Genomic DNA, 27,779 nt, shown 5'->3' with positions numbered 1-27,779 from the left:
GCAAATTTGGATCTTGTGGTAGGGGAGAATTGTGCCACAAACATTTGCTGGACAGACGTGCAGACACATTTATAGCACAGGCTTTCAGTCTCTGAGCCATGCAGTCATTGAATATAACATCAAACCACATAATATTACCCACAAGGTTTTAAAAAAAAATGGTAACAACTGATTAGTAACAGATGGAAGCTTCAGATAATTCTTCCTGCTTTATTCAGTTTAATTGATTCTACAGTCAATTAACATTCTAAAAAAAGTCACAACATTTATGATAAAGCTCAAAAAGCTAATTTGTTATCGATGATGTTGAATAAGCATCGAAAAAGATTATGTTTGTCTTGGGAGGGAGGAGGACCTTTTAGCTCAAAAACCAGTTACAAAATTGTTTACCACAGAAATCCTGTTGTTGTGCACTTCATTCTTTATCCCATTGCCACTTCACGTTTTCCCTCTGGATCATGGAGTCAGTCAAATACAGATGTTTGAGACAATTGTTGTCTCACCACAACAGGAGTCAATTCATCAAGACCAGGTCAGTAACACTAATTACTGAATAGGGAGATGGTTGAGAAAATTAATTATACTCACTGGCCGTGAGAGTGGTAGAGGCTGAACCATCAATAATTCCACAAAATAAATTTGCTGGACTTCGGGGAATGGGTTGAGCAATGGGCCTGACTGAGTTGCTTCATGGAGAGCTGTCTTGGATTTTGTGTGGTTAATGACTCAATAATTCTGTTATTAATAAAAAGGTATTATCTAATTTGAATATTTTCTCTCATCTGACCTCTATTGGCCAAACGAAATCCAGATACTACTTTGCATTTTTTATCATTAATATTAATTAAAATTTCTGTGGCTCAGTGGGTAACACATTATGAGTCAGGAGACTATGGGCTTACATTTTCAATCTGCGTCTGAAGCTCACTTCAGGACAAAGCTGAGAGAGTTTAATTGTCATCAAACGCAATGCTAAATTAAGATTTTTGCAGGTAGATGTATTTAATCACATGGCGCAGTTGTATGGGCAGAGATGGCCAGTGAGCCTCTGCACTTGCTATCATCATCCTCTTTAAATGTAGCAAACTGACAGGGTCCTGCTTAGTCCAGGATGGGAAAGGAAGACAACGTCCTTGTCAATATAGACTATATTTTGTAGATAGCAATATATCACTTATTACAAATTAGCAACGAGTTCCAATTTACATTGGTATGATAGTCATTGTTATAGTGACTTCAAGGGAAGGTGCAGAAGGAGAGTCTCCAGCTCGGAGCCTGGAGGCCTGGGTTTAAACCCCACTTTTTTGAGAGGTGTGTCATAACATCTCGGAACAGGTTGATTGGAAAATACATTGACACTTGGAGGAGGAGGGGAGGGGATGCTCGGTCTCCCTCCTAATCTGCTCTGTCCACAAGTCTCTATGACATCATCATTGTGGGTGTTGATTATAAGACTTATCAATATTGACACTTGCAGACCCAAACCTGATAGCTGATCATTCAAAACAGAGAGCATGGGAGCCCTCTACTGCCCCCCACCACTCTCCCACCCCAACCACCCATTACACTGGTTGATATTTATCACCCAACCCTACATCAAAATTAACTGATCCCTAAAAGTGCCTGCTCTCTACACGTAATTTCATTATGCAATTACTTTTGTAATTAATAGTAGCAAAGCATTTTGTGTGGTCCTGAAAGGCACTATATAAATTCAGAATATTTAATTTCAGAAGCTGAAGCTAACACCTGACCAATAGCTGGACTCCATTTGAATGTATTTTAGATCACAGGGTCAGGTCAGTCCCTGATCTTATTTATCTTGAACGTATGTTGCACCTTCTGCAAATGTTGCAACAATAACCAATCCTTAGGTCACTACATAAATGCAATCCTGTGATGTTCACCACTAACCAGGTACTGCTGTCAAACCAAAAGACACTCTACCAATCACGAATCAGAGATGTGATATATGAATTTCAATGCTGGTGTGATGCCAAGTATGTAGGCTGCATGTCCTAAAGCCTGGCAGCTGATTTCAAACAGTGTGTCCGTTTTACTGTTCTTAACCAGTCAGCACACTTGCAAAGTTTTTGAATATTGTTTGCTGTATAATCTGAGCATGTGATGAATTAAGTTGACATCCAATTTAGGATTGTCAGTTGGGTTCACAGTGTGGTACATGTGCATGCACTGGAACCTACATATGTTAATACACAGGGCTCTGTTGTTTACAGACAGACAAAACATGTACACATACTGCACTTGTTTCATATCAACAGAATAGGTGATTTTCACTCGCTGGTTCATTTCTCAGGTCAACGCTCTAACCCGTCAAAGTTGATCTGCCTAATTTAAAATTTAAACAAAGCCTGGTAACTAACTGTCAGTCATCATTAGCTGGTGAATTCTCCACAGTAACACGTTAACAGAGTCCACTTACCAACCAACTAGTGTTTCCTCCCGTATTTTGGATTTCCCCTTAACTTGGTGTTCCTCTGAATTGTCCTGAGGGCAAGGCAAAAAAGTTTCAGCCAGATGTGTATTTTGTCATTAGCACATATAACAGTATGACATGAAAAAGGCTCCATCTACAGAAGAAACCTTCCCTATGGTTTCACAGATAGAGGGTATCAATTCTAGCGGAATGTGGATTTTGGTTCCTGCTGTGATTACTCAGCCTGAGTCAGTGACTGCCCTCCATCAACATACAGGTCAGACTCTGACACTGTCATTAGGTGGGGCTGTTGATTTTTCAGCTGAGGCTCGACTGAAAACTGCCCATCAGAGGAGATCCAATAAGTTGATTTTTAAAATAACATACTTGGGAACTATTCTCCTGTTCTAAGAGATTGTTATCACACATCCTTCACAGAAATTTAGCCAAAAAACAGATTTGAATTCCATCAACTTATTTATTTCAAAGTACTGAGGGGTAAATAATCTTCACATAAATAAATTACGTAATTAATAGTAGGCTGATACCTTCTTCACAAATGTTTGCTTTCTCTTTCTTTAAACTAAAAGGATCATAGAATCATAAACTATAGCTGAGAGCCTTTGGCCCATTGAGTTTGCACTTAATCTACACTAATTTCACCTCCCAGCACTTGGTCCGTTGGTGATGTTGTGACATTTCAAGTGCTCATTGAAGAACTTTTTAAAGGTTTTGAGGTTTCCAGTCTCAACTCCCCTCCCAGACAGTGCATTCCAGATTCCCTCCACCCTCTAAGTGAAAAACGTTTCCTCAAATCTTCTCTAAAGCTCCTGTGGTTTATAAAAAAGCATAATCTTTACAATACACCCTATAATCATACATATTTGTCATTATATGGTGACATACTTCAGTAACTCGTATCTGACTTGTCTGTTGTGAAAACAAATGAGAAAGGTATTGTGGTCCAGTAATGAGTCAACCAGATTAACTTGGACAGTAGTTTAAACTTCATCAACCCAGTACATGCACCAATTTGGAACAGCAAAACATTGGTGAGATTCAGTAAGAGTTGTTGGAAATTATAATTGTTACTACAATACCTCCATTATGACTCAGTACTCTGGTATATTCATGTTCAGAAACTTTCTTTTCATGTGAAATTATCAGAACATGTCATATTGCCCTGAAACTGAACAAGAACTTTTCATATTCAATATGCAACAGACTTTCATTAGGCAACTCCTGGATTCCTATAACCTCAAATTGGAAAACTAAAGGGTGCTGTGGCTTTGTTTTTTCAAAATTAGTTAATAGTCTGTAACCATTAATTAGTTCGTTAATGGGAGTAAATTGGATTAACTCTTCAAACAGATTGAAATGCTGGTTTATGTCTTTGTTAGAGACAAAATTACTGCAGATGCTGGAATCCAAAATAGACAGACAGGAGGCTGGAAGAACACAGCAAACCTGGCAGCATCAGGAGGTGGGGAAGTCGATGCTTCAGGTATAACCCTTCTTCAGGACTGAGTCCTGATGTCTGGCTTGCTGTGTTCTTCCAGCCTCCTCTTTGACACTAGAATCTAAAGCTTTGAGAGAGAGAAAAGGATTCCAGTGCCAGAAATAGCAGAAGGATGGCAAATTATTTTGTCTCCCTCAAATGTTCTGAAAACACTGTGTTTTATGGGTGTGCCGTATTATTAAATTCTGCTGATTGTATGGAGGTGCTGAAATATAAATGTTTTCAGACTATACTTGAATGTTTTCATGGAAATGTTGATTTCAGAGAATGTCATTCAATATTTGGTGAAAGCATCCTGATAAAGAGCCTGAAACCACACAGTTATCATGAGACTGAGAAGTACACACAAAGCAGGTTTGGAGCTTTCCTAATACAGTCTGGCAACCTTCGACCCAGACCCAGTTCAAGTAGGAAATGAAAAAGAGCTATATCAGAAATCAAAGAGCAAAGAGCAGTACAGGACAGAAACAGGCCCTTGTGCTCACAAGCCTGTGATTATTTGATGGGCAACTTCAAGTCCTTATGGTTATCTCAAGAGCATCGATGCTGGTAAGCAACGTCACTCGATTTATTTCCGCATGTATTCATTTGCAGCAAGATGAGAGATATCTGCCTAGGGAGCAGGTTTTGCTTATATTTATGATAGAGTTAGGATTACATATTTTCAAGGTGAGATTATAATAAGGTGAGGAAGGTGTAATGCTTTAAGTAATCAATGGATATGACCTAATCCTGTCAAATACTCTTCTGAATGCTCATTAGCTGCAAACTGCTTTGAGATATCTCCAGGAGGTGTCTGGTGCTTTATAAATTTCAATCTTTCTTTCACAGCTCATTTAAGATCCTCATTTGAACCCTACTGGTATGAAATTAATTAGAAGGCAGTGACCTCCTCTCAGCTAGGGAGATATTGACTTATTCAGGCTAAGATATTTATAGAGTCATAGAGATGTACAGCATGGAAACAGACCCTTTGGTCCAACTCATTCATGCCGACCAAATATCCTAAAAGTAATCTAGTCCCATTTGCCAGCACTTGGCCCATATCCCTCTAAACCCTTCCTATTCATATACCCCTCCAAATGCCTTTTAAATGCTGTAATTGTACCAGTCTCCACCATTTCCTCTGGCAGCTCATTCCATACACTCATCACCCTCAACAGGAGAAAGTTGCCACTTAGGTCCCTTTTATATCTTTTCCCTCTAACACCTTAAACCTATGCCCTCTAGTTTTGGACTCTCCCACCCTAGGGAAAATACCTTGCCTATTTATTCTATTCATGTTCTTCAGGATTTTATAAACCGCTATAAGGTCACCCCTCAGCCTCCGAAACCCCAGGAAAAATAGCCCGAGCCTATTCAGCCTCTCCTTCTAGCTCAAATCCTCCAATCTGCCAACATCCTTGCAAATTTTTTTCTGAACCATTTCAAGTTTCACACCATCCTTCCTATGGGAGGGAGACAAGGATTGCACATGGTGGCACAGTGGTTAGCACTGCTGCCTCACAGCGCCAGAGACCCGGGTTAATTTCCCACCTCAGGCGACTGACTGACTGGAGTTTGCACATTCTCCCCGTGTCTGCGTGGGTTTCCTCCGGGTGCTCCGGTTTCCTCCCACAGTCCAAAAATGTGCAGGTTAGGTGAATTGGCCATGCTAAATTGCCCATAGTATTAGGTGAAGGGGTAAATGTAGGGGAATGGGTCTGGGTGGGTTGCACTTCGGCGGGTCGGTGTGGACTTGTTGGGTGGAAGGGCCTGTTTCCACACTAAGTAATCTAATCTAATCTAAGTATTCCAATAGTGGCCTAACCAGAGTCCTATAGAGCCGCAAAAGGACCTCCCAACTGCTGTACTCAATGCACTGACCAGTAAAGACAAGCATACCAAACATGCTCACTATCCCATCTACATTTGACTCCACTTTCAAGGAACTATGAACCTGCACTCCAACATTGTATCGAGACTTATTCAGATTCAATAACAATGCAGCCTCTGCTGACAAATGAAATACATTGACCAGTTTGCACACTGCACATTCCTATGCATAAGTTATGTGTTCGAATTATGTTGGCTGAGGGTTCAATCTTGCAAAATCTTCAAAAATTCCTGATGAAGGGCTTATGCCCGAAATGTCGATTCTCCTGCTTCTCAGATGCTGCCTGATCTGCTGTACTTTTCCAGCAACACCCTCTTGACTGAGGGTTCAATCTTGTCCAGGACACCACCTTCCCTTCTTTCAATACTAGTTGTGCAATCTCTTACACACAGTTGTCTGAGCTCTAATATTGCAGCACTCCCTTTTATTGCTGACAGTGTTAACCTGGACCAAATCTCTAGAGTGGAATTTGCTCTGTCTTTGCAATAATCTGAGTTCATTTTACCAATAACCTTTGACTTATAGATACAGTTAGGTGATCTACACAAGCTCAGGGGGTCCTCTGTATTGAAATCTCACTGCAACTTTGCTTTGAGTCATGTGAACTTACAACACCAGTACATAATGAACATTACTTGACAGAATTTGAACGTCAAGTCATAGAATCCCTCCAGTGTGGAAACAGGCCTTTCGGCCCAACAAGTCCACACCGACCCTCCAAAGAGCACCCCATTACTCCACACTTACCCCTGACAAACGCACCCAACCTGCACATCCTTGAACCCTATGGGCTATTTAGCATGGCCAATTCACCTAACCTGCACATGTTTAGACTGTGGAAGGAAACCAGAGCACCAGGAGGAAACCCACGCAGACACGGGGAGAATGTGCAAACTTCACACAGACTGTCACCCGAGGTTGAAATTGAACCCAGAACCCTCGTGCCGTGAGGCAGCAGTGCTAACCACTGAGCCACCATGTTGCCCCAGATGTCCTCTCATCCAAATGTGAAATTCCTAAATAGAACTACAGCTGGAAATTTATGCTTGTTCACACACTGAACCCCACCCCCTTCCCATTTATCTCTCCGCTCCAGATACTCCCTGTCTTCATTCCTGATGAAGGGGCTTTTGCCCGAAATGTCAATTTTCCTGCTCCTTGGATGCTGCCTGACCTGTGCTTTTCCAGCACCACTTTAACCTGACCTTAAAAGAGCCCAGTGAAAATAATCTTCTCTTTTCATTTAGTGAAATAAATAGTCTACCAAAGGGGAAATTGAACCCTGCCTTAAACACAAATATACCTGACAAATCTTGGCTCTAGCTCTTTATTTGGATCCTGGCAGAGTCATAACAACATTACTTTACAGGAAATGCACTTTAAAAGAATATTACAATTGCATTATTATGGATTATAACTCAAGCATGACCAGTTTATAAATTTTAACCTGCCCTGAAATGATTCTGCAACTAAACCATAATTAATAAATAATATGTTGGCAAATCTGTGCTAAAATACAGATTTAAAAAGTTGATGTGTGAAATACGAGACTCTTTAAAAATGATGTCAGTCTCCTAATATACTGCTGAATTCAATTCAGGCAAATACCGAAAATGTAAAGAGCTGAGAAGGCGAATATAATATAGTTGCGAGCTCTCTTCTAATCATCTGGTTAGTTTAAATAAAAAGACAGGAAATGTTGCAAACAGACATTGAGTGTGAAAGCATATGCAGGCAATGGACAAAATACAAAACTCAAAATCCCATTTTGAAGAAGGAGCTGTAACATTCACCTATCTACTTCTTCTCTAAACACAGGTTCTGTCTGATTTGTTATTCTTATGATGATAATATTGAACAAGTCAGAATACAGAGTGAAATTTGGTTTGATAGGCCCTAACTTTGATTTGTTTTAGATATAGAGGTCAGTTATTAAACATGTTCACATGTGTCTGCCAGTGTACTTCTGAAACAAAGCATAAATGCTTATTAAATGAGAAAAACTTGAGCTATTTTGCAGTTAGCAAAATGGTTAGAAAGATTTCATTATAAACACCAGAAAATTATTCAAACATACAATATGCCTTTTATCCCAGCAATATCCTTACAAACACCCATTACCGCCATACCAAGATTTATTGCTCTGCCTGGCATAGGTACAATTGGGCTCTTACCAGTGAATTTCTGTGTGTTTGCTAGATACGATTTTCCTTCAGCTGGTATCTCTCCCTTAGACACCGAAAACAAACTGCAAACTAGACTCATTCTAACTTTAACTTTTGAGCAAATACAGGAGTTCTAGTTTACAGAAATCTTGTAACACTTCTTCTTTGAGAGTTTAACATGAGTACCAATACACTCTGGTGCATACCCGCACTGACTGACTGACTGACTGACTCCCTTCTGGATTTTCTGTCTCTGTGTGGCCTTGGAATTGTCGCTGGGCAACAGTACAATTTTTCTCCTACATATCTTTAATATGCTAAACCTCTAAACACAAACCCTTCACTTGAAGATTTATAAAACCACATTAAAAATGCATGCAAACAAATAGGCCTCCAGACCCCCCCCCCCCCCCCTTAACCAAGCTCATAAGAAAAACTCTTAAAATGAAATCAAATCAAGTTTTCCCTAGTCTAGCGTACAAAAAACCCTCAGTTTATACATTGTTCTGAATATTATACTTTGTTTTGTAATGCTACTGTGTAATACCTAGGTTAGTTTAACATAGAGTCATAGAGATGTACAGCACAGAAACAGTCCTTCGGTCCAACTCGTCCATGCCGACCAGATATCCCAACCAATCTAGTCCCACCTGCCAGCACCCGGCACATACTCCACCAAACCCTTCCTATTCATATACTCATCCAGATGCCTTTGTAAATGCTGTAATTGTACCAACCTCCACCACTTCCTCTGGAAGCTCGTTCCATACATGTACCACCCTCTGTGTGAAAACGTTGTTCCGTAGGTCTCTTTTATTTCTTTCCCCTCTCACCCTAAATCTATGCCCTCTAGTTCTGGACTCCCCACCCCAGGGAAGCAACTTTGTCTATTTATCCTATCCATGCCCCTCATGATTTTATAAACCTCTATAAGGTCATCCTTCAGCCTCCGACGCTCCAGGGAAACAGCCCTAGCTTATTCAGCCTCTCCCTATAGCTCAAATCTTCCAACTCTGGCAACATCCTTGTAAATCTTTTCTGAACCCTTTCAAGTTTCACAACATCTTTCCGATAGGAAGGAGACCAGAATTGCATGCAATATTCCAACAGTGGCCTAATCAATGTCTTTTTGTTGTTGCTAAATCCTAGTGGTTTTTATACATTTCTATTTCAGGATTCCAGGATCTGCATCCTTTGCCTTTAAGAAATTACTTGGGATCAGATATTCAGAGGTAAATGGAACACGAAGATTTGAATTATTCTTGTGGTTCTGGAGTTAACGGAGAAATCAAAACGTAATCAACATCAGGGGAATAGTCTTCACAAAAACAGACAAGGGTTGATTTTTATTCATTTTGTGGGATGTGGATGTCACTGGCTGAACCAGCATCTATTGCCCAATGCTTGTTGCCCTTGAGAAGGTGGTGGTGAGCTGCCTTCTTGAACCACTGCAGTCCAACTGCTGCACATAGACCCATAATGCTGCAAAGGAGGGAGACCCAGTGACGCTGAAGAAATGGTGATATATTTCCAAGTCAGGGTGGTGAGTGGCTTGCAGGGGAGCATGCAGGTGGTGGTGTTCCCATGTATCTGCTGCCCTTGTTCTTCGAGATGGAAATGATCAAGAGGTTTGGAAGGTGCTGTCTGAGGATCTTTGATGAATTTCTGCAGTGCATCTTGTACATGGTACACACTGCTGCTACTGAGCATTGGTGGTGGAGGGAGTGGATGCTTGTGGATGTGATGTTAGTCAAATGGGCTGCTTTGTCCTGGATGGTTGTTGGAGCTGCATCCATCCAGGTAAGTGGGGAGTATTCCTTCACACAAAAAAAAAGAACTGAGGATGCTGGAAATTAGAGACAGAATCCAAAATTGCTGGAAAACTCAGCAGGTCTGGCATCTGTGGAGTGAAATCAGACTTAACATTTGAGGTCCAGTGACCTTTCTTCAGGACTGATGATAGCTAGGAAAAGTTTGATATTTACACAGGAGATGGGATGGGGGAGGGAGAGAGTAAACAATATTTGGATGTCGCACCCAAATTGAGAGAAACACAGTTGGACAGACAAAGGAATGGGTAAAGGATATCCTGGGAGAATGAATAGCAGCTAATGGTACCATTAGTGGCTGACAATGGGTTGTTAGTGGAGCAGACCATGTGATAACAAGGCCTGTTGTGTAAGGGTTGGGATAAGGACATGGGCAAAGTTTCTCAGGCCCCAAAATTGTTGAACTCAGAACTGAGTCCTGAAGGCTGTAGAGCTCTTGAGCAGAAAATGAGATGCCGTTCTTCCAGCTTGCACTGAGCTTCACTGGGGCACTGCAGTGAGCCTGAGACAGATGTTGGCCAGGGAACAGGGTGGGGTGTTAAAGTGGCAGGCAACTGGAAGCTCAGGATCATTTCAGCAGACAGAACATAGGTGTTCACCCAGCCTTGTTTTGTCATTCCTTCGTAGCAGAGACCACATTGTGAGCAGTGAATACAGTCAACTAGATTGTGGGGAGTGCAGGTAAAGTGCTGCTTCACCTAGAAGGTGTGTTTGGGCCCTTGGATACTGAGGAGGGAGGTAACACCTTCGCAGAGGTAGTTGTCGTATTGTGGGTGGGTGTTGGGAGTGAAGGAGGAGTGGACCAAGGTGTCCCAGAGGGAACCGGTCCTTGGTCTGGCAAAATTGATCCTCCTATATTTACAACAGCTAATTGGGGGTAAAACCTAGAGCGCTTCGATTTTCCACAGGCATAAGTGTCTATCTAAAACTAGTTCATCTGCATTTGAAACAAAATCCTGCAGAACTATCTAGATATTCTCGGGAAATTGACAAAATGTATTCAGCCATTGCTCTGCTGTAAGTCTGGTTGATGAAGGGCTGGTGTTATTCATCGGAATATAAAAGCAGGGATGTATTTCTGATACTCTATAAAGGTTCTGGTCAGACCACATTTGGAGTATTGTGTGCAGTTTTGGACCCTATATCTCAGCAAGGATGTACGGGCTCTGGAGTGTGTTCAGAAGAGATTCACGAGAATGGTCCCAGGAATAAAAAGTTTAACATATGAGAAACGTTTGAGAACTCTGAGTTTATACTTGATAGAGTTTAGGATGATGAGGGGAGATGTTATTGAAGCTTACAGAATACTGAATGACCTGGACACAGTGGATGTTGGGAAAATGTTTCCATTGGTAGGAGAGACTAGGACCTGAGTTCATAGCCTTAGAGTAAAGGGAAGGCCTTTTATAATGGATGTAAAGAGAAACTTCTTCAGCCAGAGAGTGGTGAATCCATGAAATTAATTGCCACAGAAGACTGTGGAGACCAGGTCGTTGAGTAAATTTAGATTCTTGAGTATCAAGGGGATCAAGGGTTACAGGGAGAAAGTAGGCGAATGGGGTTGAGAAACTTATCAGCCATGATTGAATAGCAGAGCAGACTCAATGGGCTGAATGGCCTAATTTCTGCTCCTACGTCTTATGGTCTTTTGGGATTACCTTTATTTTAAGGGGTTGCATGCACTGCTGCATGAACATCACCTTTACAGCAAACCTGGCAGCTCAGACCTTCAGGCAATAAAACAACAGTTTGGATAAGCAACATTTTCGTTTTATATCATGACAGTTCTTGAGTCAGATTATTTTCAGAAAGCATTTTATTTAAATGTCTCATCAAGCTCTGAGTTGATGTTGCTATTGATGTGGCTTTTAAATGAAGAAAAATCAAGATGGTTTCAGTAAAATGAAGCACATTTAACATATGCAATATATGAGTATATTTATTTAATTAAGCTATACTTCTCTTGAGAAACACACACTGCTTGTGTAAAACTCCACCATCTTTCCATATGGTATTAATAGAACAAAGAATGCAGGACACAGACACCCAGAGACAGATTGAACATTACCTTCAGACATTCAAATATTACAGTGCTCTTGGCTCTAATGTGACAACAATGTCTCAGCAACGACTACATCCCAGCGCTGGACTAGGGACAAGTATTAGATGTGTCAATAATGTGAGTACGTTTTGTTCAGTGCACAACCAGAAAGAAACAATTCCTTGTAAAAGAACATTGTACATGCTCAAAGAGAGGAAGGAATAAATCAGACCAGAATTAAACACTCTTGCCTCATTCCCAGTCTGGAAGTTAAATCATTTGCTGGAGGTTCCATAATCAAATGCCTCTGCTGAGGAGTACAATTTACTTCATGTGTGTGCACATTTGACGAAGCTCTGACTAACAGAAATGAACTTACCTCAGAATTCTGGAGTCAGATCAACTTTGTTTGAAGGCATCAAATTGCAAACTGGTCACAGTGATTAGGATTAAACATGCAGACAACCATGGACGGGACATTAACTGGAGTGCAATGACCCCAAACACAGGTTCATCTGAGGTCTGTCATTCGTTGAGTCGTTTTTAGCACCACCACATCCTAAGAACCACATGAAATCCTTCACAGAGATTTGGGAGAAATTGATGATGTAATATGCCATAGACTATTTTCTAAATATAGAGAGATTATGGAGCACATACAATTCTCAAATGGAGTTCAGACTTCAAATTTCAGCTTTCCTTCTTTACTCCAACCCTAATATGACAATGAGATTATTTGTAAAGGATTATTGTTTAATTCTTAACCAACTTCATGCAAGATTTGACTGGGAATTGAAAATAAACAATTACAATGTCTGGTGAATCCATAAGCGATTTTAATTAGAGTTTGAATCTGGAATAATAAACAGTGCATACCACACAATATACAAAAACAGCACTGGGTTTCTGAAAATTTACATTATTTTAAATTGATACAATTCTGAGCTTTATTCTCCCAGTGAAGTGTTTAACTCAATGTACTGTTGATCCTGCAGAGTAAGGATTACAAACCACATAACAGTTTACTAAATTATCATTTCCTTTTCCTCCTCATCAAATTATACCCTTGCTCAGTCACTAACTGAGATTCAAGGCCTTTTTCCCAAATAGTCTCCAACATCTCCATCAGAGGGACTGAAAGCTGAGCTTTCAAGGAAACAATGTGCAGGTTGTGAGCAACATAAAAAACAAGATACCCTGAATAACTGTGTGTAGCCCTTTCCCTGTGCTCAGTTTGGAAATGAATTCTTCAAACACTGTGTCTGTACTAAGTTTTGTAGTGTCTCTGAGATCAGGAGTGTTTTGACTTTGTGAGTTGAATCAAGTTCTTTGGAGAGTTTCACTGTGTGAGGCTCAGGTAGATTTCTCTCCCCATCTTAAAACTTGCCTCATTAACTATCTATCCCACTTCCCTGGCACCTGCATGTCAATTTTATCCTTAACATACCGCACACTGTTCCTGGAACAATTCACCATTCACTGAATATCTCCCCAAAACTGACATCCCTGGTGCCTGCACCATCTTTAAAAGCCCATGGTACACCCGGCCATTTGCTATCAGTCCAGAACTGCCCTCCATATGCCCCAGACATGGCAGAAGGAGGGAAATTGTCCCTTTCACTTTGCAGCCAGGTTCCTGGTGTCCTGCTGGATGGGGTAGTGTAGATAACGAATCCTCCTCCCCCAGGACCGGGGGAAGAGTATAACACCAGACACTGCCCAGTCTGGCCTGAGCTGAAAAATGTGTTGCTGGAAAAGTGCAGCAGGTCAGGCAGCATCCAAGGAGCAGGGGAATCGACGTTTCAGGCATAAGCCTTTCTTCAGGAATGAGGAAAGTGTGCCAAGCAGGCTAAGATAAAAGGTAGGGAGGAGGGACTTGGGGGAGGGGCGTTGGGAATGCGATAGGTGGACCTTTTCCAACGCCCCTCCCCAAGTCCCTCCTCCCTACCTTTTATCTTAGCCTGCTTGGCACACTTTCCTCATTCCTGAAGAAAGGCTTATGCCCGAAACATCGATTCTCCTGTTCCTTGGATGCTGCCTGATCTGCTGCGCTTTTCCAGCAACATATTTTTCAGCTCTGATCTCCAGCATCTGCATACCTCACTTTCTCCCAGTCTGGCCTGGGGTTACCACCTAGGTCTCAGTGCTCAGGCAGAACGTCTAACGCTGTAAGAAGGAGGGCAATGACCTGCTCCACTCCACCGGGTTAGGTGCTACCATTTTCCGTCCGATACCTCACCCTCACTCTCTGCTACTGCATCCACTTCCCATAGAGGCTCACACTCTACCATTCTCACTATTACCTGCCATTGCCTGGGGCTGTTTTCCCTGGAGTGTCAGAGACTGAGGGTTGACTTTATAGAGGGTTTTTAATCATGGGGGCATGGTTAGGGAAAATAGATAATGTATTTTTCTTGGATTGGGTGAGTCAAAAATAGAGGGCATAGGTTTATGCTGAGAGGGGAAAGATTTAAAAAGGATCTAAGGGGGATCTTTTTCATGCAAAGTGTGATGGTGTGCATGGAATGAGCTGCCAGAGGACGTGGTGGAGGCTGGTACAATTACAACTTTTAAAAGGCACCTGGATGGGTATATGAATAGGAAGGGTTTAAAAGGATATGGGTCAAATGCTGGAAATGGGACTAGATTAGGTTGGGATATCTGGATGGCAAGGACGAGTTAGACTGAAGGGTCTGTTTCCGTCCGGTATATCTCTATTATTCTATGATGCCATGTCTTCCCCACTCACATTCATTTGTCCCCCAATTAACCTTGTATGCCCATACTCCCCCATCTCCCACCTACACTAACAGGAACAGCTATGCCACCCACTTCCTTTTTGCTAACGACCTGCATCTCTCTCATTCGAGGAGGAAAACAGCCCCCTGAGGGGTAAAAAATGTAAAGACAGGAGGTGGGTTGTGTGAAGTTTCTCTCCTGGCCCCTTAAGGTGAGAATATCCTGTCTAACTGCTCCAAGCAGTTGACTGACCATGTCCAAACCATTGGAGTGACAGTTTGTGCTGGGATCCACTGAGTGAGGACTATTGTCCTTGACCTGACTGACGGCTGCTGACAACCACGGCAAGTTTCCTGACTCTGTGTCTGCATAAACAGCAAGGCCAGGCAGAGGTACTGTGAGCAACAGGGCAGACTCAGAGTGAGTGAGGATTCTGACAGGCAGTGAGGAGTGCAGAGATACAGCCTGGGGCATTCCCTGAGCCAGCAGGGGTAGGGGGGGGTGTGGTGGTCCTGAGCACAGTGTCCTCGCTGCAGCATTACAATGAGAGTTACCTGGACAACCCAAGGGGCAGCATTGAAGGGCAGAGTGTACGTAAGTGGATCAGAGATGTGCCATGATGGTACAAATTGGATGCTAATGCTAATGAAATGGAGAGTGAGTGTGTGTGTGCGCACACATGTGCCCAGTGCCAATGGCCAGTGCCCTGAGATGTTGGTGCCCAATGTCCTCACAGTCAGCAGAGAGCTGCAGGGAGTCACTCTGACTGTCGTGTCAAGTATTATCAATGTGAATTTGTTTGGTGTGTTCACTAAGATAGGAAGCTGAATATTAATAAATTGTTCACAAGGTCTTTAACAAGCGATAATCTCCCTTACTTAGCAACATGCTGCTGCCCAGTGAGAAACATGCCTGGTCTCCCAACAAAAGCATAAAAGATTGAACAAGATGCTGCCAATGTTGAGACAGCCTTGTTGGAATTGTCACACAACGCTGCCATAAATCTCACCATTCTCCTTGTCATTCAGACCCATCTCCAATTCCATCCTGAGGGTCTGTCATAAATTGCATGAATTTTGACTCAGCTCAAATGTGATTGGATGTGCCCAGCATTAAGTGATACAGCACCTCAATATAGAGGGTAGCTTTTTGACAATGTCTTAATTTGTAGGTTAGCATTGTGCAAATATATACTGTTGGATGGTGTGACTCTCACTCATTTCATTAATAACTCAGAGAAGTTTCACATCTGAATGAACTAGAGTAATATTTCCCATCAGACTCCTGTTGATGGCTCTTGCTGCAATCGCTCTTTCCAAACAGAGACTGGATAGGGAAGACCAGTTCACTGAAATGTCAAATGTGTGGGGAAGAAGGGACAGGGACTTTTCACAGGAACTGAGCCTCTCCCTCAATGAGGTGAACATCAGAATGTCATCCAGCATCAAAGGTAAACAGCACAATCTCACTTCGGCAGGGATATGACCAGTTTCAGGGCACTCATGCTGGGAGCAAGGTAAAGGTCATACAGCCGGATTCAATGGTTTGTACAGAAACAAACCAGCAAAGTGATATTTAGCTCAACTGCAGAGGCGGTCAGCTTCAACATCCTGCCATACATCCTGTGCACATCCTTAGCTCATCTGTCTCTCAAATCTATTTATTTTGGAAGATCAGAAAAGCATAAACATTATTCTCTGAGAACCTCAAACTGTGGGACATGACTGTACACCCTGCAAAGCAGACACTTATTGTCATGTCGGGCTCTATGGCGTTTACTTTGAAGTAAGGTTGTTTTTCAAATTTTGCATGAATTTGGCTCAGTAGTAAAAATAAACTAGGTGAATGAAGACTTTTACATCTTTTCAAGTACACTTGCTGAAATTTAGTTCCACAATCAAATAAGATTCATATTGAAGCAAAACAGAAGCTGCTGGAGAAACCCAGCAAATCTGATAGCATTAGTGGAGAGAAAGCAGAGTTAATGTTTGAGTTCTGAAGAAGGGTCACTGGATGAACAATATTAATAACGTTTCTCTCCACCAATGCTGTCAGTTTTGCTGAGTTTCTCCTGCATTTGTTTTTTTTTTACATTTCGCTAGTTTTACATCATAGTTCTTTATTCAGGGTTGTTACCTAGAAGCCAAAGTGAGGTTCAGAGGTTTGGTTCTCTGCTTGGCATCCTGAAGTGTGAGAAATCTAAAGGATTTTACATGAGTAACCCAGTGATAAAGAGCCTGAGCACAGTGGGCTGTAGGTATCCACACTGTTGGAAAATTCACAGGAGGCTTCACAATGATTAATCCCCATTCACCAAAACTGCAGACAGTTAGCCCTTAGTCAATGAAACAGAAAACGCCACTTCCCACAAAGGTAGCCCTACATTAAGAGGTGGAGGTATAGACGAAGGAACCAATAAATTGGAAGCTGTCCTTGATCCCCCATTGTTCCAGTTCTCAAATACAGCACTGGGACTCTATGTCTGCTCATCACTCCGAGCTGGCTGAAGTACATGGAGTCATCTGAAAGTGTTGTCATTTCTGCCCTGCTTGTGCAGCAAGCCTGAACATCAAGAGCATCGTTTTTGTCTTCTTTTGAGAAATAGCTGTTGTGTTTTTGTTGTGAATCCTTAGCAACTTTCTATTTTCTAACTATCGTGCTGCATACATTGCTCCAAGGAAATAAAAGGAATTAGAATAATATTGAGCTCAGGAGATTCACTTGCATGAGGGAACTCCACTCAGCAACATAACCAGATTGTAGAGGCATTCAGGAATACACAGCACAAACCTTTTCAGTAGCTACATTTCCCTGTCATGACTAATGTCAGCATGGTGGCTCAGCATGCTGCCTCCCTCAGTGTCAGGGGCCTATATTCAATTCCATCCTTGGGTGTCTGTGTCTGTGTACATTTTGCATGTTCTCCCATGTCTGCATGAGTTTCCTCTGGGTGCTCCAGTTTCCTCCCACAGTCCAAAGATGTGCAGGCTAGGTGGATTGGTATTGGTGAATTACTCATAATGTCCAGGGATGTGTAGTTGAGATGGATTAGCCATGGGAAATGCAGGTTTATGGGGAGAGGGTGGGTCTGGGTGTGGCACTGTTTAGAATGTCAGTGTGGACTCGATGGGCTAAATGGTCTGCTTCCACACTGTAGGGGTCTTATGTCCAGCTTTTCCCACTTTGGACCAAGTATCGATCCTTACTGTACAACTTGAGTGAGTTTCTTACTTCCATTTCCAACTTTCATTCATAAGAAAGTTTATCCTTTAACAGTTTAAAATATGCAGCAAATTGAATAAAAAGGTAAATCTATCACATGGTTTCATTTTATTTATCAATAATATGCTGAAGATAAAAGAGGAAAGTACATAATCAGTTAAATTTTGAACATCTATCGTAATCACCGTTACATTCAACCACGTAAAATATACAAGACTTTACTGCTGAAGGCTAAAAGAATCACAAGGAAAATACTTTGTTGCACATGTTGTGGTTTATGATAGCAGTTCAGCCAATTAATGTTCCTTAATTTTATCCACAGAGTCATAGAGATGTGCAGAACGGAAACAAACCCTTTGGTTCAACTTATACATGCAGGCCAGATATTTTAAATTCATCTAGTCCCATTTACCAGCATTTGGCCCATATCCCCCTCAACCCTTCCTATTCATATACCCATCCAGATGCCTTTTAAATGTTGTAATTGTACCAGCCTCCACCACTTCCTCTGGCAGCTCATTCCATACACGTACCACCCTTTAAGTCCCTTTTATATCTTTCTGCTCTTGCCCTAAACCTATGCCCTCTAATTCTGGACTCCCCCACCCCAGGGAAAAGATCTTGTCTATTTATCATATCCATTCCCTTTTATGATTTTATAAACCTCTATCAGGCCACCTTTAACCTTTTAAGAATAGAAAGCTGCTTAAACATGTCCTCGATGGATGTAGGTTGCTCGCTGAGCTGGAAGGTTCATTTTCAGGTGTTTCGTCACAATACTAGGCAACATCGTCAGTGAGCCTCCGAACGAAGGCTTTGTCTGGAGGCTCACTGACGATGGTACTTAGTATCATGATGAAACGTCTGAAAATGAACCTTCCAGCTCAGTGAGCAAACCTACATCCAGAACCACAACCTGAGCTACAAATCTTCTCAAAACTCTCTTGTCCTAGATGTTTAAATAATTCTAAATAAAAAGGAACTCATTCATCACAAATAAATAATGTTCCCAAACACTATTGCAAACCAATACTCCAACACTATCCCTCGATAAATATATATATATATATATCCACAGGTCTAGCATTGCCAATCCTATTCACTTTGCATGTGGAACTGATGAATCCTTTGCTGGTTATATTAGACCTGATCCTTGCACCTTCATCTCAGCTGTGTAATTACCTATAAGACAAGGTGAAGAAGTAGAAATGGGCTGTTGAAGATTTAACTGGGGGGCAGAAAATGGGAATGTGTATGCAGTCTCAGCATTGGAAATGAAAGGCAGTGGCTTGGCCTGTTGGGTGAACTGAATTTAAAAACCCTGGAGATGAAATCAATGCAAACGGTCAGAGCTCTCTGGATCTCAGCCTTAATGTTTCATGCAGTTACCATGAATTAATTCCAGGCCAAGCTGTTTACAATATTCAAGACATCACATCCACTCAACACAAGTAAAATAATAATGTACAATTAAATAGTCTTCTTAAAATATGAACAAACCCCAAAGTACGTCACAGGAACAGATTCAAAAAGCTATAATTGGAGTGTAGTTCTTTCATTCATAGAGGGAGTGCGCAGTTATTGCATTTGAAAATTAAAGGTGAATGTTGTTTAAAACATATATTCTTTGGGTCTTTAATGTTTTGTTGAGGGCTAGATAATATTTGCATAGAACTTTCCCTTGGATTATAAATTGGTAGAGTAGGGCCCGATGTTCCCTTTTCCATCCCTCTGTTATTTGTAACCAGTGGTTTCATTGCACAGTCCCGTTAAGAATGCCTCAACCACATATCTTCAAAGCACAGCCTGTTAATTTCCAGCACAGCAAATCCTACACTGTAGTGTAAGTGTGCCCTTAGACAAGAACATTGGGACAGCTTTCACTGAGTAGATGGGACATGGAAGGTGTGACCAGAATGAGCACAATAGACAGGAGTCATTACCATTTTTCAGTCTTTTCACTATGAAACTAAACTGAGTTCCTGTTGACCTGTGCAAGCAGAGTAATGGTTTTATGCTACAATTTATAGAATTGCTCTCAGCTGGTCCCAAACCCTAAACCCCATTATCTGGTTATTTGTCACGCTTGTCACTTGTATCATACAGTTTCCCTATAACAACAATAATTATAATTCAAAAATTTTACATTGTGAACACAGCCAGATGATCACAGGAGCCAACATCCTGTCCATGGACTCCACCTAAACTTCTCATTGCTGCAAAAAGGCTGCCAACATCATCAAAGACCCCTCCCACTCCAGTAATAATCTTTTCCAACCTCTTTCATCAGGCAGAAGATACAGAAGCTTGAACACACGCACCAGCAGGGACAGCTTCTTCCAGTTGATTATTAGACTGATGAATGGATCTCTTGAATATCAAATCTGATGTTGATCTTGCTTTGTGCACCTCCTATACAGCAGTAACCCTGTGTCCCTCGCTCTGTCTAAGCACCCTACAATCTGTATGTCCTTGTTTGCTATGATCTGCCTGTACTATTCAAAACAAAACTTTTCACTATATTTAGGTACATGTGATAACAATAAATGAAATTAAGATACCTTATGGTAAAAAAAAATCACAATTTCATCTTTCAAATCAATTTTGACAGAGAGATCAAATGCAAATCAAAACCAACCCTTGTATTTGACATATTATTACATGTCATCTATCATTCTTTTTCAGGGACGTGTGCTGCTTGTTCCTAGGTCACTCAGAAATGACTCAAGCGTATGAGAGAGCTGGCAGCAAGCAACACCTGCTCAAGTCCTCAAGGTAACTCAACTTTCAGACCTTCATCTATAATTCACCAGAATATTTTTAAAGGATATTTCATCTACTGTACGTGTAAAAGTATCATAGGTTTCAGATCAATTATTTTACCATTTTTACAGCTCATTTTTCCAGGTTTCACATTGAGTTCTTTCCATAGCTCAGACTGATCTTGAAACAAACATGAACTCCCTGCTGTTTCGCCAGTTGACAGTGAGTATTTGAGTTCCAAACTTCCTGGAGGGATATGAAGCATCTGTTGGTTCTCTCCCACAGGCTGTGCTATTATTGAGAGTTTATCAAGTGGAAAATCACAGGTGTAAATTTGCTGCTTTCCATTCTGGGGGACAGCCTGTCATATCACTGATGCACTGCCATTTCACAGTCTGACTTAGGGGATAGTGTGATAGGGATCACACATCTCCTATAAATGTAGTAAATATCAAATGGGCAATTTTCTTTCTGGGTAGGATAATTCCATTCAATACTAAACAGCTCTTCAGAATGACTTCTTTCTTCGGGTGAGTGTCACTGGCAAGGTCTAACTAGCTACCCATCACTACTTGCCTTTGATCGGAGTGGCTTATGAGGAAGTTTCAGATGAGTTTTTAAGACAAGCACTGATAGCTGCATTGTCAATTACTTCTCCAGGTGGTGGGTTGATATCAGAAGGAGTGTGCAGATTTGAATCTGCACTGAGAGAGTAAAAACAGCTTTGTAACTTGCAGTTTTAACCATGGGGCCATGACTGCAGGACCAATAGTCTCATCATCATTACTGAGGTAAAACAAGGAGTGCAGATGCTGGAAACCAGAGTTTAGAATAGAGTGGTCCTGGAAAAGCACAGCAGGTCAGGCAGCATCCGAGGAGCAGGAAAATTGACGTTTCAGTCAGAAGCCCTTCATCAGGAATCATTACTGAGACCAGCTTCCATTGATATCACCACATCACCACCATCTCCTCAAAGTATCTTATTCAGGATATAGAGTACAAAAAAATGGCAAGTTATGTTACAGCTTTATAGAACACATTTGTACACATCTGATTGCCAAACTACTAGAAGGATGTGGAGGCCTTGGATAGGGTACAGAAACGGTTTACTGGGTTGTTGCCTGGTTTAGAGGGTATTAGCTCTGAGGAGAGATTGGACAAGCTGGGGTTGTTTTCATTTAGATGTCGGAGGCTAAGGGGCAACCTGACAGAAGTTTACAAAGTTGTGAGAAACATGGATAGAATAGATAGTCAGTCTTTTTCCTAGTGTGGAAATGTCAATTACAAGGGGACATATGTTTAAGGTAAAAAGGAGTAGGTTTAAAGGAGATGAGAGAGACAGGTTTTTTTACACAGAGGGTGGTAAGTGCCTGGAATGTGCTGCCAAAGGAAATGGTGGGGGCAGATACAATCTCACAGCGTTTAAGAGGCATCTTTACAGATACATGAATAGGTAGTGAATAGAGGGAGATGGACCACATAGAGGCAGAGAAGGTTTTTAATTTTGAAAAGGTGTAATTCGTGGGCCAAAGGGCCTGTTCCTGTGCTGAACTGTTCTTTGTCAAAATGGAACCCATTTCTCCCACACAGGCTTTGAGTCACAAAGACATAAAGCTTTTGGTGACACATCTATTTTTTAGCATTACCAAACAACCATACCCTTTTCACTAACAGAAATGAGAAACAATAATGTAGGGGATAGTTCTCTTGGACAACAGTGTAAACAGGTGAGTGTGAATCAGCTGCCTATTAAGCTTCTCCCTCAAATTCCATTCTCACTGAGAAATGTCTATAGCAGCCAAACTGTAAATTTGAAACCCTGCACCCTGCACCCTGTATGCAGGATCCAACCTTCTGGCTATTGAAAAGAACCTGTAATTAATTCCTGTCAGCAAGTTTTATTTAACAATATTTTCTTTCATTTCTTGCCAATTTCCATTAGTTTCACACATCTTATGACAGAAATTGAATGTTCCGCATTGACACAGGCCAAGATTGGTACTGAGATCAGTATTGAGTGACCATGATTGCATTAAAAATATTCAATGTTCCAACTCTTTTTGTTTCTTTCCTTGTTGAAACACTTTTCTGCCATTTGTCACTCCATCTGGAGTGAGGCCAGAAACATCTGTATTTAATCCAAGAGAGTCTGCCTGATCAGACGACCTGGGACTAACATTTGAAATTTGACAATGGGAGTTTAAGTAATTACTAAATTATTAGGCCGCCTTCTTTCTTTCATCTACTCAAATCTCAATTTCATGAAAATTGTTCTTCAAAATCAAAAGGAAGTTTAAAGGTTGTTGATGTGGTTTTGATAACCTGGGTCAATTGAACTAAAAGTGTTTTAATTATGCTAAAAGCCTCGTGTTGAAAGAATTGGCAAAGTAAGTCACACCTCCTGCGCAGACGGTAAATGGCTCACGGAGGGTCTTGGCAAAGGTCATATTTTTAAGAGGATGAGATCAAGAAGAATCAGATCTGCTACAGATGACCAGCGACTGCATTCATGGGTACTCATCCTTATCACAATCTGTAATTATAGGATTGACACAGAAACCAAGATCCTGCTATTAGAAACAGTTCTGTTCACAGGTGAAAGCCTACAAAAGGAAAAAAAACCATCTGTTCCCACAGTTTGCAAACAGTTTAGTTTAAGAAGGCCGTGTTTCAATATCATTACAACCAATTTCCATGTGAGATTTGTTTATAACCTACAGAATCTAAAATGCATTGTTTAGTGGATTGTTAAACTGCATCCTTTAGAATAACTATATTTTTTTAGAATCCTTTAGAATTCCCTATAAGATTAAGAATCCTCAGATGCTTAAACTGTCATTGCAAAGGGTTTAATGTTGGTTCTTATTTTTCCATTATTAACAAGTTCATCGCAATTTATTACAAAACATAGCATCTTGAGTGGTTTTAACAAGTTGGATGTGGAGATGATGTTTCCTCTTACGGAGGAATCCAGAATTAGGGGTCACTGTTTAAAAAACAGGGGTCACCCATTTAAACCAGCGATAAGGTGAAATATTTGCCTTAGAATATTATGAGTCTTTGGAACTCTTTTCCTGAAAAATGATGGAAACAAAGTTCTTTTTAAGTCCTTGTTAAAGCAAAGAGTTGAATGGTATAATGTCTTAGTATTAATGTGGATTTGAATTTATAATCATAAGTCATAGTGGTTTTTAATAGCAGAGCACGCAAGATAGACGGAATAGCCTCCTCTTACTAAAACAAACCGGAAAGAACTGCTGATGCTGGAAATCAAACAAAAACAGAAGTTTCTGAAAAAGCCCAACAGGTCTGGCAGCATCTGTGGAGAGAAATCAAAGTTAACATTTCGGGTCGAGTGACCCTTCCTCAGAACTGGACAATTCTGAGCTTTACCTGCAATTTCTGTTTTTGGGTCTACTCTTGCCCCTTGATTGTATTTTTGTGGTCCAATATTCCCTTTGTCTATGCAGACAAATCCATTCAAATTCTTAGGAAAGCTGATTCTAATTAATGTGAAAGCAATGGATGTTGATAGTGTTATAAAAATACACTTGCTATCTCGGAGCAAAAGCAAACAAGGAAATGTGTCCAAATCGTTAGTGGATAACAATAGCATGTTGAGTCCAATTTTGGATGATGCACTTAAGGAAGCATCTTTGAGTCATGGATAGGGTACAAAGGAGATAAAACCAGGAACGGTGAACTTTAGCTGTGTGGAAAAACAAGACGCATTACAACTTTTTCATTAAAGCAGAGTAAGTTGAAGAAATCATATGAAGCTATTTGTGACTAAGAGGCATTTTGATGAAATCAATTTTTGAGATCATCTCGGTTGGTCAGTGAACTGTAGCTCAAGGACATTAGCTAAATATCATCACCAGAAGGAGGAAGAGAGAGCCTTGTAGAGATGTGAAGGCATCTATTACTCAGTCAGAAGTAGAATTTGTGATTGATTTTAAAAGGTAAGTAGATAAATATTGTGAGAAGAAAATTTTAAAAATCAACACAGGAGAAAAACATCAAAATGGGATCGAGTGGTTAGTTCTTTCCAAAAGTTAAAGCAAATATATTCTTTCTCGACTGTAAATTTGCATAATTCCTTTATTTGTATTCTCACGCTTCTGTGGGTGATGTGTGGTACAATGATAAATTTCTTCATAGATATTGGATTTATAAATTTGTATTAGATTTTTTGCAACAAGAATTCATTTATTCCATGTTGAAAGCTGGTTCAAAAGGACAAGCACAAATAAAGCCAATGATTTTAACCTACAAAAGAAAGCAGACTTCAGCTACAGCTACATCCAAAATGACTGTCTGGCTGAAGTATGGGACACTGAACAGTGCTGAAGGAAAGTGATTGTCTAAAGACAATCAAAGATAAATGGCAAAGACTACCCTTTAAAGGACATATTATGTTAGATTTTCTTTGCGAATATGTAATCATTTGGTGTTGAATGATAATGATTAAATGGTCATTTTATTGCTCAATATTAGCAAAGAGATTTTTTTGGAATGTTATAATTTATAGATTTCATTAAACACAGCCAACCTTCTCCCACTCCAATGAATCAAACCTAGCACAATAAGTCCAGTATTATTTTCCCATTTATATTTAATCCTCTACCCTGTGACTAATACAGGTAGAAACATAGAAAATTGCAACACTCAATGCTTTCAGTATGATTTCTCCAAAACTCTAGAGATTGTTTTTCCTAACACTCCCAACCTTTTGTGTAACATAAAGCCCCATCTGTAATGAAATCTACACATTATGTCCAGATTTATTTGATTGCTTAAACTTATTGTGTGACAAATATTCTTTAAGAGCACATTGTTTTCAGTACAGATTCCAGCATCTGCAGCAAAAAAATGCTGGAGATCATAGTGGGGTCAGGCAGTATCCATAGAGAGAGAGAGAGAGAGAGAGAGCAAGCTAATGTTTCAAGTCTTGATGACTTTTCATCAGAGCTGATGTGAAGTGTGGAGGGGACAGCATTCATGCAATAGTGGGCGGGATATAGAGTGCTGGCGGAGAGAGCATGATAATAGTTCAGGTTAGGTGATCGGAATGTCAGAATAGCAGAACAGTGGTGTATCTAACTGCCAGACTGGAAAGAGCGGACAGTCCCACTGGGGTTGGGGAGGGAAGAGAGGAATTGGTGACAGAGAGTGTAACAAGTAAACTGAAAATAAAGGAGAAAGTGAGGACTGCTGATGCTGACGATCAGAGTCAAAAAGTGACACTGGAAAAGCACAACAGGTTAGGCAGCATCCAAGGAGCAGGAGCGTCAAAGTTTTGGGCATACATTCTTCATCAGGACTATGGGAAAGCACAGCAGGTCAGGCAGGCAGAATGTCATCACATTCCTGATGAAGGGCTTGTGCCCGAAACGTCAACGCTCCTGCTCCTCGAATGCTGCCTGACCTGCTGTGCTTTTTCAGCACTACACTTTATGACCCCTAAAAGAAAGGAAAGGAATGGGAGCTAGTTCACAATTTTAAAATGTTGAACTCTTACATCTGTGGTCAGCAAGGTTTTGGAAAGAATTCTGAGGAAAATGATTTATGGCTGTTTGGAAAAGCATAGCATGATTAAAGGCAGTCAGCATGGCTTTGTGAGGAAAGGTCATGCCTCACAAATCTTACTGAGTACATTGAGGAGATGACGAAACAGGTTGATGAAGGTCGAGCAATGGATGTGGTGTATATGGACTTCAGCAAGCCATTTGATAAGGTTCTCCATGGTAGGCTCATTCATAAAGTCAGGAATTGTGGGATACAGGGAGTGTTGGTTATCTAGATTCAGAATTGGTTGGCTGACAGAAGGCAGAGAGTGGTTGTAGATGGAAAATATTCTGCCTGGAGGTCAGTGTTGAGTGGGGTCCCACAGGGCTCTGTTCTTGGGCCTCTGCTCTTTGTAGTTTTTATAAATGAATTGGATGAAGAAGTTGAGGGGTGGGTTAGTAAATTTGCTGATGACACAAAGGTTGGAGGTGCCATTGATAGTATCGAGGACTGTTGCAGATTGCAGCACAGCATAAACAGGATGCAGAGCTGGACTGAGAATTGGCAGATGGAGTTCAACCTGGACAAATATGAAGTGATGCATTTTGGAAGGTTGAACTTGAATGCTGAATATAGGATTAAAGGCAGGATTTTTGGCAGTGTGGAGGAACAGCAGGATCTTGGTGTTCAAGTACATAGATCCCTCAAAATTGCCACCCAGGTGAATAGGGTTGTTAAGAAAGCATATGGTGTTTTGGCTTACATTAACAGGGGGAATCGAGTTTAAGAGTCGCGAGGTTTTGCTGCAGATCTACAAGTCCCTGGTGAAACCACACTTGGAATATTGTGTCCAGTTCTGGTTGCCCTTATATAGGAAAGACACAGAGGCTTTGGAGATGGGGGAAAGAAGGTTTACCAGGATGCTGCCTGGACTGGAGGGCTTGTCTTACGAGAGAGGTTGACTAAGCTCCGACTTTTCTTTCAGGAAAGAAGGAGGAAGAGATGTGACCTGATCGAGGTATACAAGGTAATGAGAGGCATGGATAGAGTCAATAGCCAGAGACTTTTCCCCAGGGCAGGATTGACTGGCATGAGGGATTATAGTTTGAAGATATTAGGGGGAAGGTATAGAGGAGACATCAGAGGAAAATTCTTTATGCAGAGAGTTGTGAATGCATGGAATATGTTGCCAGTGGTGATGGTGGAAGCAGAGTCATTAGGGACATTTAAGCGACTGTTGGACATGCACATAGACAGCAGTGAATTGAGGGGTGCATAGGTTAGATTTTTTTATTTTAGATTAGGAATAATCCTCGGCACAACATCGGGGCCCAAAGGGCCTGTTCTGTGCCATACTTTTCTAGGTTCTTTGACCCATATTAAATTCAGAAGGCTGTAAAGTGTCTAGTCTGAAGAGAAGATGTTGTTCTTCCAGTTTGTGCTGTGATTCATTTTATATTGACTTTATATTCTTTCCTGGTTGTCTCTTTCAACAGCAGAAACCTAAGAACACCTAATACGTAAAGGAAGTGGAGCTACAGTAGCAATGGCAGAAACAGAGCCACAACTTTCATGTGTATGAGCCTATGGACTAAACAAAATAAACCACGTTTTAATTTGCACTCCATGCCCCTTCCTTCTAAATATGAACAGCCATGCGGCAAATCAGTGATTTGCTTT

General features: G+C 41.0%; 1 protein-coding gene and 1 long non-coding RNA gene across 3 annotated transcripts in view; one reads left to right on the top strand and one right to left on the bottom strand.

Annotated features, from left to right (window-relative positions):
- The window catches only part of sema3ab (sema domain, immunoglobulin domain (Ig), short basic domain, secreted, (semaphorin) 3Ab), a 412,514-nt gene that overhangs the window by 346,830 nt on the left and 37,905 nt on the right, over nt 1-27,779 (bottom strand). Inside the window, exon 2 of one of the 2 annotated variants that reach the window (XM_043714215.1) lies at nt 2,444-2,508. The exons of the other annotated variant lie outside the window; for it this stretch is intronic. The gene's annotated coding sequence lies outside the window, so the exon portion shown is untranslated. The remainder of the gene's footprint in view (nt 1-2,443; nt 2,509-27,779) is intronic. 2 annotated transcript variants of the gene reach the window in all.
- Nucleotides 451-27,699, top strand: LOC122561885. Its single transcript, XR_006315135.1, has 3 exons — nt 451-532; nt 20,514-20,603; nt 27,596-27,699. It is a non-coding gene; the product is annotated as an uncharacterized LOC122561885 (long non-coding RNA).

Source organism: Chiloscyllium plagiosum, chromosome 23 (assembly GCF_004010195.1).
Source record: "Chiloscyllium plagiosum isolate BGI_BamShark_2017 chromosome 23, ASM401019v2, whole genome shotgun sequence".
Classification (NCBI taxonomy): domain Eukaryota; kingdom Metazoa; phylum Chordata; class Chondrichthyes; order Orectolobiformes; family Hemiscylliidae; genus Chiloscyllium; species Chiloscyllium plagiosum.
The sequence above is the reverse complement of the archived record's forward strand: the minus strand, read 5'-3'. Positions and strand labels throughout refer to the sequence as shown.